This window comes from Convolutriloba macropyga, chromosome 9 (genome assembly GCF_964194025.1).
Source record: "Convolutriloba macropyga chromosome 9, txConMacr16.3, whole genome shotgun sequence".
Lineage (NCBI taxonomy): Eukaryota > Metazoa > Xenacoelomorpha > Acoela > Convolutidae > Convolutriloba > Convolutriloba macropyga.
This window is the reverse complement of record NC_134476.1, coordinates 5,862,359-5,873,266: the sequence shown is the minus strand read 5'-3', so window position 1 is coordinate 5,873,266 and position 10,908 is coordinate 5,862,359.

Here is a 10,908-nt window from a genome sequence, read left to right as displayed (position 1 = left end):
GTGGTAGGTTTTTTGGTCTGCTACCAATATTTTGCGAATCGTGAGTTCGTCTGTCCGATTTTTAATGTTATCAAGGGGTCGGATTTAGGTGATTTCAAGTCTGCAGTACTCTTATTCTATTGGCCTCAGACTCGTTCCTCTAGAAACTGGGGCCGGCAATGTTTTGGTGGGGTCCAAAAAAACTTCCAGGCATCTGGGGGCTTTTTTGGGGCTCTAACTTAGTCGTTTTTTAGGGTCACATTCAGATTATCAGTTTTTGAACAATTTCTAGGATGATATCCATTTTTCTCCAAAATTACGTAAACTGCCATCAATATTGGGCCCTCAGCTTCATTGGCTACATATTTGAAGGCTATGGATATACTTTGTTCCATCTTAAGTTGATTTTTGCTGGGAACATTGGAGATAAACCAAGTGAACATTTTACATTTTTCAGTTATTTTTGAATTTTTGGCGCTGTTTTTTGGCGTTTGAAGACTTGATAATGCGCGTCAAATGGACAATTGGCCACTAAACATTATCAATTAGTGGCCGTGTTGTAGTTGTATAGATGAATTGTGACGAGAACATCCAAAAGTACTTCAATAATTTGTCGTAAAACACTTGGAGAATAAATGAGAGGGTATAATAAATGGGATTATCATAATAGTTCCAGGTTGAAGATATATTGTTTTAAAGACCTATTGGTACTTTTTGCGCTAGTTCTTGACTTTGCAATTTTTCGGGGTAGTTATTGGCAATTTGCTGAGCAAAGCCTTCACCTTTCTTCATATCGCTTGATATGCAATGTGCAAAAGAGCGTCTGGAATTGAGAATATTACCCCTATGATGGAAAGAATTGGCTCTGGTTTTTCGAATTTCAATTACATTTATGTTTGAAATCGTTTGTTTGCTCTTTGACTGGCTTCGGGTTATTCGTCTGTTATTGTAAGTTGATCTTCTTTAGTATTTTTCAATGCTAGAACGGACTTGGTCTAGTTTCGTTTCCCTATTTGGAATTTGGTCCCTTCCTGATCTGCGGGATGATTCTTCATTTATTTGGTGTTTTTATTCTTTTGTTAAGATAGGTGGCTGTGTGGGAGATGCGTGGAGTCTTTCAAGATAGTGAAGTTCTTCCAGTAGTGCATTGCTCTCGGTGCTATCAGAAAGAGTTGCTCGTGGTGAATTAGCTTGCGAATTCCTCGGCGAATTCACTGAATAGGGTGTTCTTGTTTCTGCTGGTGGTATTGGCGGTATTACCGGCACTATTACGGGTGTAGGGGCTGCCAATGGCACTTCAGGAGTTCCATTTAGAGGGACAGTAACACCGAGGCGTATTTGTGACGGTTGATTTGTTACCGTCTTGGAAAATGCTTTGCTTTGGTCTTGATCTATAAAATTTGGAATATACTCATCAAATAATTCTGGTTCAATTCGAGTGGTTTTTCTCGACGGATCCACTTCAAATTTTGCGAGATTAATTTCCTGTATGTCTTGTGGTGGCTCTGTTAGTTTGAAGGGTCTTAACTTGATCCGATGAACACATTGAGAATAATTTTTCCTTGTTTTTCTAATAATATAATTTGAATTTGTCAAGGCTTTTTCAAATCTATAGAGCGGTAGCCATGTTTGTACCGCTTTCGGGGTAAAATTGTTTTTTCTTGATAACTGAGGGTGTGGTAGTAAGCAATTTGAATGAATTTGGGCGGCTGTGTTTCAGCTTTTGGATCATAGTAACTTCTGTATCGCTATTAGGAATCAAAAAGTCTTCGTTTGTTTTTTCCAAAATTTTGAAGCAATGCATCTTGTAGCTGCGAAACGTAATCTGAATCGGCCTCAACTGCTTGCATTGCTCGTGTAGAGAAGCGGAGATCAAGGGGTTTAACAGGTTCACGTCCATGAAAAAAAGTTATTGGGAAAAAATTAATTGAAAAATGTTGAGATGTATTGAGTATAAAGGTTGCAAGCGGTACATACTCGTGCCAATCGTTCCACTGTTCATTGGTGTTAAGTTTTAGGATTCGTTTAAGTGCTGCATGCGAGCGTTCTACTACTCCCATTGTCTGTGGGTGTTTCAGCGTGGCATGTTTGAGTTTAACTTCGAGTAACTTCGTTAGTTCAGTCATTAGTTTTGAGGTGAAATTTGTTCCTAAATCACTCACTAGGCAAACAGCTGTGCTGGAGTAAAATTTTCAATATCTATCTAGCAACTGTATCGACACTACCATTTGTCAGTAGTACTGCAAACAAGTACTTCGTAAAGACGTCATTTCCACTAAGAACAAATTTGTAAATTGGGCCTTTTTGTTCTACTAAGTCAGTTTGCATCATTTCTCCGGGGAATGACTGTAGTGAAGATACAGGCTGTAATGGTGGTTGCAGTTGCTTGTTCGTTGTTTGCTTGAACTCTGAATATAGGATGAGGTTTTTGAGCAAATCAATGAAATGCTCAGTAGAACCAAGATAATAGAATTGTTTTCGGAATTCTTGAATTGTTCGAAGTATTCCCAAATGTCTTCCTGTTGGTGAGTCGTGTATTCTATAGATTACTTCCTTCCAAAGATGCTTTGAAAGGCAGTACTGCTTGAAATTTATTTAGCTTGTGTCATCAACGAATTGTATTTCTTCAATCTTCAAGATGCATACTTGAAGTTGCTACTTAGGCCGTTGCTTTTCCACACAATGGCTTGCATAATGTCCTCGTCTTCTGTTTGCTCCCATGCCAAATCTAATATTTCTTGTTTGTCAAATAAGTCGTTCAAAACATCCGCTCGTCTCATATATTGTATTGCAGTAATTTCCGCACGGTTCAAATTAAAGAGGATGCTTAATTGATCTCCATTTTCTCGCTTTCGTTCAACATACGCGTCGTAAAGTTTCTGTAGTTGTGAAACGATGATAACTTCTGTCATCTCTGATTCAGGGAAATTGTTCAATTGGTCGCTATTCAAAATGGAAACATTATATCATTTTGCTTCAGATTCAACGTACATTTCACGGACTGGTAATTTGTCTTAATTTAAGGCAAAGGCTGGCTCCTTTATCCGTCTGTACGCGTGAGAGAAATTCTGCTGCATAGTTAATTGTGCCAGGAATACGGGAAGTAACTATGTTATACGAAAGAACTCAGTGAAAAAGTTCCATTGTGATGGAGGAGTGGTTTTTCGACTGAAGGAAATGCGTTAAACTCCGATTATTCGTGAGTACAAAAACTGGATGACTGGATGCCCAAATGTAGTGACAAAACTGGTGCTATAGTTGAAAACAATGTGCTAAGAATTCTTTTTAATAAGTGGGAAAACTTCAGCTGTGCTGTCGTGAATAGTTGTGATCTAAAAGATACTGGAGCATAGACTTTCTTTTCCTTTGACTGTTTTCCTGTCACGTAGTCTTCAATCATAAGCACAAATCCGGCTCCGTAGTAGCTTGCGTCAAACAGAAGGACATATTGTAGGTTAGGTTTAGGCAACCTGAGCGTCATCTCTGTTGCTTCAAATAAATCCTTTTTCACAGTTTCTAATGCCTTGTAATGTAATCCTTTCGCTTCAAAAATGGCTCTTTTACGTAACAATTGATCAAATGGTATAAGTTTTTTGCCTAAATTTGGTATGAAAAATCTTAAAAACTGGGCAAAGCCAATCAGCTTTGCACCTCCTTAGTTGTTCTTGGCATCGTAATCTTCTTCAAAAACTTTTTGATCTTTTCTGCTTGTGGGGATATTCCCTCATTTGTTATTGTACTGCCCAGAAATTTGGTTGACTGTGAGGCTATTTCGCATTTTTCTGGTGACAATTTCAGTCCGGTTCTCCGGATTCAATCGAAAATTTTCCTTTGGCTAGGAAGTAGCTGACTAAAATCTGTTACTGCGGTCCCAATATCGTCCATGAATTGTGTGCTTATACCAGCTGCTAAACAAGCGTCTAAGTAATGGCGAATGAATGAACTAAAACCAGTGACTGATGAGAAATTGAAAGCCAAGAGCTGTACTCAGTTTTCGTCCGCCATCTGTACGCAATGATAAACTTGTGAGCAGTCAAATTTTGGGAACAATGTTTTTCCTTCAAAATGACTAGTTGCATCGGCCATATTTGAGATTGGGAAGTTTGTGCTGTGATAGTCATTTTTATGTAGGCGGTTGACTCTTCCCCGATCAATTAAAAATCGCAGTTTGCCTGAATCCTTTCTATAAGCAGATAATGGACTACTGTGTTTAGACTGTGACAGAGTTGTTATAAGTCCATAGTAGTGCATCAAATTTAATTCAATATGCAGTTCGTCTCGTAGTTGAATTGCGGTTGGTGGTCCTTGTACATATACGGGTAAGTCATGCTCTGGAGTTAGCTTAATTTTCAGTTCACGGCTGTTTGGCGAAATTGTCACAATATTCAATTAAAAAGTGCTCGCATTCTTCAATTTGCTTCTCATTTATTGGCAAAAATTCCCAGTTGAACTTACTGAGAAAGATTTAGCGGTCTTCTTTATTACTTCGTGGGTCAACCTTCTCCAACTTTTGGAAGTTTGATATTTGGTCATAAATTCTTTTTTGTAACAACGGCAAATTACTTGGGTCATCGCAAGTTTCTGGTGTTAAAAACAATAACTAACTATATTCCGGTGGAGATCTCTTAGTTTGGCTTGGTTTGTGTTGCGTAAAGTCTTGGATAAGCTGGTTTAATTCCGTAAAATAATCATCTTTGTTTCTTGATTTTCCTAACGTTATCATTTGTGGGTCAATTTATTCCAATTGGTAGGCTTGATCGTTTGAAAGGATTAAGAATCTGCCCACCTCTGTTCGATTTTTGATTGTGATAGCATGTTCTGTCACGTTTAGAGCAGAGACGTACAATGTATTATTATTTCCTACAGTACATAGCGAAGAATTTCTTTATCGAGAATTCTATTAGGAGTAATTACTCCACTTTTGTTCTCAAACTGATTGGTTTTTTCTGATTGATAGCAGTCAGGGACGATTTGCTCAGTGGGCTGTATTGTGTGCTTTTTGTTTGTGTAAAGTGGTATCTTCTTATGTCTTACGGATCGTCGTGTTTCGTTTACAGGCTTGATTTCATTAATTTGAACGGTCGGATCGGGGAGTTGAATAAGGGCTTGTTTTTGGCTAATTGAAATATTGTATTTGACAAGGAAGGGTTTGGCAAGGATGACCGTGTTTGTTGAGGAAAGGACAAAAAAGTCTTCAACAATCTCTCTGTGAGCGAGTTTATAATTAATTTCCGCCTGTTTCTCTATTCTGACTAGTTGTCCTTCAGCCATTTTGACTGAAGTAAAATCTGGTTGCTTCAATTTGACTGCTTTCTTGTTAGTTTCAGTGACTTCCTGAAGTAATTTGTTGCTTATGACTTTGGCACAAGCGCCAGTATCTATTAGTGATCGACAGCTTATTCCGTTAATAAATTTAATTTTGATATAGGGGAGGAGGGATGATCTCATATTTGGGTTTATATTGTAAAGATTAAGTAGTTGACTAGACTGCTCGGGGACTGTTTTTGACTTTTGGGCGCTAAGCTTGGCTTTATTAGTTTTTTGATTGGCAGTTAAATGGAAATGAGGCTCCTCTATTATTATTTCTAGCTCTCTGAGAACATTGACTTGATCGGTGATTTGGATAACCACATGTATAACAGAAGGTACCGCTGGATCTAGTCCCAGTCATTTATGGGCTGGTGGTCATTCGAAATTGTGACTGAGGTGTGAAACTTCAAGGGTAAAACACTTGTGTTTGGGAATCGGGGTCTCTGATTTCTATTAAAGAAGTATCGGCCTCTAAGATTATTTCTTCTTTAAGAGTTTTGATAAATTTGATTTTCATAGTTATTTTTGGGAGTGTAGGGCGCCGCTCCTGACTATTAAATGATTGCTAGGTAGTGTGAGTTACATCTCTCTGTGTTGCAGTTTCTATCTGTGCCGCCGTGATGCGGCCATCAATTCTATGAAGCTTTTTGTCTAGTGATTCTAGCGTCTGGTTCAATTTAGAGAGCGCATTTATCAAGTTATCGGACACCGCAGTGTTGATTTCATTGAATCCATCTTCTGGGTAGCCATCTTTTCAGCAAATGTCTCTGATTGTCATCTGCTGTCCAGCAGTGGTGCAGAGGTCGGTTACTGGCGTGGCTGGTGGTTGTTCCATCAATCGTGGCATGGCTTTAATGAAAATTCGCTTCACTTGCTCGTTTTTGTTTTCCCCCGCTGCGTGTAATCTAGCAGCTCGTGCGGCTGTTTCTCCATCAAAACGTGCCTGCTCTGCTCTATCACCTGCTCCTCCATCTCTTGGAAGCGCTAATGCTGCAACTGCTGGCAGATTTGGCATTGGGTAGGCTTGCTGAGCCTTTGTTTGTAAGTTCACCAAGAAGTTTTTGTGGCTGTCTGTTTCGGGGTCAAATAATAGCTGTTCTAACTTGGGCTTCTTGAAAATTTTGATTTGTTGAATTGTAAAAAGTTCGATTGTTGGTTAAAGGGGATTTCTGCAACACCGATGAAACCTCGGAAAAGGTGCTCGAATTGGCGAAAACTTTGATTTTCGGCTCCGCTATCGGTATTTTTTTTGTGTTAGCGGCCATCTTAGTTTCTTATAATTTTAAAACTGCACTGAATGATATTCAAGGTAATGATCTGGATGGGATGGGAATGCAATTATTCAGAAATTACAATAAGGGAAGTTTCAAAGTCATCTAAATCGATATCTTTGCCATGGGTCATGGGATGTCTAATTAAAAAATTCACGGGATTTTTATCGCAAGTCTTTTTAGAGTAAAAATAATAATGCTGGTTTAGCAATGGCATTTTGAGTTAGGAGCACGATTTCTTTTGTTTTGTCAGAAGCAAAGGCACTAATGACTGTTGAGGTAATAAGGTTGTTAGTTTGGGAGCTAATGAATTGTATATATTTACAGTTTATATATTTAACAAAATGATTTGAATAGTGGCAGTTATTAACAACAGGGTTTATTTGGGCATTATATAGATTGTGAGGAGGCATTTTAGTTTGGCACCAAAATTTTTGTATTCAAACTCACACTTTCCTGATTGACTCGGTTCTATTACCAATTGGGCATTTTCACTCTCTCTCTCTCTCTCTCTCTCTCTCTCTCTCTCTCTGGGTGTATGTGTCTCAGTGTGATGTCACTTTGTGATTGGGCGTCATCTTTTTTTAGGCTCCAATCTGTGTTGCATTGACTATTGATAATTGGAAGAAAAAAATAAAGGCGCTGTCTGTCGTAAAGAGGTAGATGAAGAGTGCTGGTATCAGATAATAATCAATGAAGAAAACAAAAAATGCTGCAGCAAAATATAAACAAATTTTGTTGAGAGGCATCGATATTGGGTGAATTATAAAGTACTAATTTTAGATAGAACCTCCGCTGTCAAATGTTAATTGAGATTTCAGGCTTTCTTAGTCGATATTAATTTCCCTTTTAATGTGCTTAATTACTGGTTTGAATTCATACTGATTGTCTAATAATACTATTGCAAAAAACTTGTCTCTGTAGTCTTCTGATAATCCAACAAAAAAAGTGGGTAATTTATCTTCCAGAAAGATAGAGTACCTTTCTGCGGAGGTGTTTCCGATGTTGGGACTTGCGTAGGAAAAGAGCTTTAAATCAAATTTGTGCAGCTGTCTAACTATCTGAATTCTACAAATAAAAGTAATGTTTTGAGTAACAATGGCTTCAGAAAAATGGGAAAAATTGAAAAATAAAAAAGCTTTGGCATTTATCAAGTTATCGGACACTGCGTTGTTGATTTCATTGAACCCATCTTCTGGGTAGTCATCTTTTCAGCAAATGTCTCTGATTGTTATCTGATGTCCAGCAGTGGTGCAGAGGTCGGTTACTGGCGTGGCTGGTGGTTGTTCCATCAATCGTGGCATGGCTTTAATGAAAATTCGCTTCACTTGCTCGGTTTTGTTTTCCCCCGCTGCGTGTAATCTAGCAGCTCGTGCGGCTGTTTCTCCATCAAAACGTGCCTGCTCTGCTCTATCACCTGCTCCTCCATCTCCTGGAAGCGCTAATGCTGCAACTGCTGGCAGATTTGGCGTTGGGTAGGCTTGCTGAGCCTTCGTTTGTAAGTTCACCAAGAAGTTTTTGGGGCTGTCTGTTTCGGGGTCAAATAATAGCTGTTCTAATTTAAGAACTTGGGCTTCTTGAAAATCTTGATTTGCGAAGTGGTCCCTGAGTGCTGTGGGCTTAATTCAAGATCATTTCTGGTTGCGTTGGGCAACGTTTGAAAACATCGTAACGCGGCGTCCCAGTGGTGGAATTGTAAAAAGTTCGATTGTTGGTTAAAGGGGATTTCTGCAACACCGATGAAACCTCGGAAAAGGTGCTCGAATTGGCGGAAACTTTGATTTTCGGCTCCGCTATAGGTACTTTTTTTTGCGTTAGCGGCCATCTTAGCTTCTTATAATTTTAAAACTGCACTGAATGAAATTCAAGGTAATGATCTGGATGGGATGGGAATGCAATTATTCAGAAATTACAATAAGGGAAGTTTCAAAGTCATCTAAATCGATATCGTTGCCATGGGTCATGGGATGTCTAATTAAAAAATTCAAGGGTTTTATCGCAAGTTTTTTTAGAGTAAAAATTAATAAGGCTGGTTTATCAATGGCACTTTGAGTTAGGAGCACGATTTCTTTTGTTTTGTCAGAAGCAAAGGCACTAATGACTGTTGAGGTAATAGGGTTGTTAGTTTGGGAGCTAATGAATTGTATATATTTACAGTTTATATAATTAACAAAATGATTTGAATAGTGGCAGTTATTAACAACAGGGTTTATTTGGGCATTATATAGATTGTGAGGAGGCATTATAGTTTGGCACCAAAATTTTTGTATTCAAACTCACACTTTCCTGATTGACTCGGTTCTATTACCAATTGGGCAATTTCACTCTCTCTCTCTCTTTCTAGGTGTATGTGTCTCAGTGTGATGTCACTTTGTGATTGGGCGTCACCTTTTTTTAGGCTCCAATCTGTGTTGCATTGACTATTGATAATTGGAAGGAAAAAATAAAGACGCTGTCTGTCGAAAAAAGAGGTAGATGAAGAGTGCTGGTATCAGATAAAAATCAATGAAGAAAACAAAAAAAGCTGCAGCAAAATATAAACAAATTTTGTTGAGAGGCATCGATATTGGGTGAATTATAAAGTACTAATTTTAGATAGAACCTCCGCTGTCAAATGTTAATTGAGATTTCAGGCTTTCTTAGTCGAGATTAATTTCCCTTTTAATGTGCTTAATTACTGGTTTGAATTCATACTGATTGTCTAATAATACTATTGCAAAAAGCTTGTCTCTGTAGTCTTCTGATAATCCAACAAAAAAGGTGGGTAATTTATCTTCCAGAAAGATAGAGTACCTTTCTGCGGAGGTGTTTCCGATGTTGGGACTTGCGTAAGAAAAGAGCTTTAAATCAAATTTGTGCAGCTGTCTTACTATCTGAATTGTACAAATAAAAGTAATGTTTTGAGTAACAATGGCTTCAGAAAAATGGGAAAAATTGAAAAATAAACAAGCTTTGGCAGGAATAATTTAAAAGCTGTCTAATCTCGAGTCATCACGTAATATACATTTGTCTGGCTATATTAATGTATTAAATTTGTTGAATCAATGTTTCTCGCTAATTTAATTAGTTACTTAGAAGCGTAGTTTTTGTCGCTTAAATTATTCTTTTCGCTTGTTTAATTGTTCAATGCCTGAGCGGTTTCAATTTCGCTTCGGAGGAGGGCCGACAGCTATAAGTTTGTCACTGAAGAAAAGATTTCAACCTCAGACTGAATTATTTGACTGCTGAGTTTCAACTAGACAATTTTGGTCGTGTTCTTTCGATTAATACTTTTCAAGACCCGGGGCCGTATATTTACATTTGAGTAATCATTGTACAAACACAACAAGATTAACTCAAGATAAATAGAATTTCTGGCACGTGCTGGCACGTGCCGGGAAAATAAGATGAACATAGTAAAGTGTACATTGTAAATATAAATGCAGGTTCGGACTATCACAAGTTTCTCTGTTATGAGTAAATCAAATAACAAAAGATAATCAAGTTATTATTAGAACAATTATTCTTGAGAAAGTTTACAGGATATTGATAAAGAAAATATACGTTTTCTCGTCCTAATAAGGCAGAAAAATGAAGTCTATATATGGCTGTCTGATTATAGCAAAAAAAGTACTAAATAAGGCGATCAGTGAGAAAAGGGGAAAAGATATATCCAATACTATATAAAACGTACTTTAGGACGTTAAAATCAGCTAGCATCTAAAATACAGTACACAATAAGCGTCCTCAAATAGCATACACCAAATTTAGAGAAAACAATTTAATTCAAAAAATTTCTTCTTAAATGTCTTTGTTATTGCTATCACCTTCAGGAAATTAGCTGTTCAAAACAGTGATTTAAAAAAAAATGAGTTTGTTAAAATGAAATTTATCAGTTCTGAGATAGTTTTCCTGTCAATTCGAAAAATCAGTCCCATAAAAAGACGTTTCTTACAAAAGACATTTTTAGTTTATCTTAAAGTTTCGCTTAATCATTTTTTCATCGGCATAAATGCGTTACGCACATGCTGTTTCATTTATGTATTCATTTTTGATAACATGCAAACTTCAAAAAGGCCAATGCATGTCGAATCAAATTTTTGTTGCCAGTTCTCTCCCCTTGAATTCTATTTGCGTGTTGTATGAGGGCCTCTATTGCCTGGTGTGAAGCACATTAATTGTCATTATTTGCCTTCTTTGAAGCGTTGGCAATTATTTTCTTTTGGAATAATTTCGAGGATCCGCAGTATTCAATGAAAAGCTGTCCGAGAGGTGAATCAAACTTTAAACGTTCATTTATCCTAATGGTTATCCTAATCGTTGGTAAACCATGTTGGACCATGTTGAACTGATAAAAAGGAGATTTTAT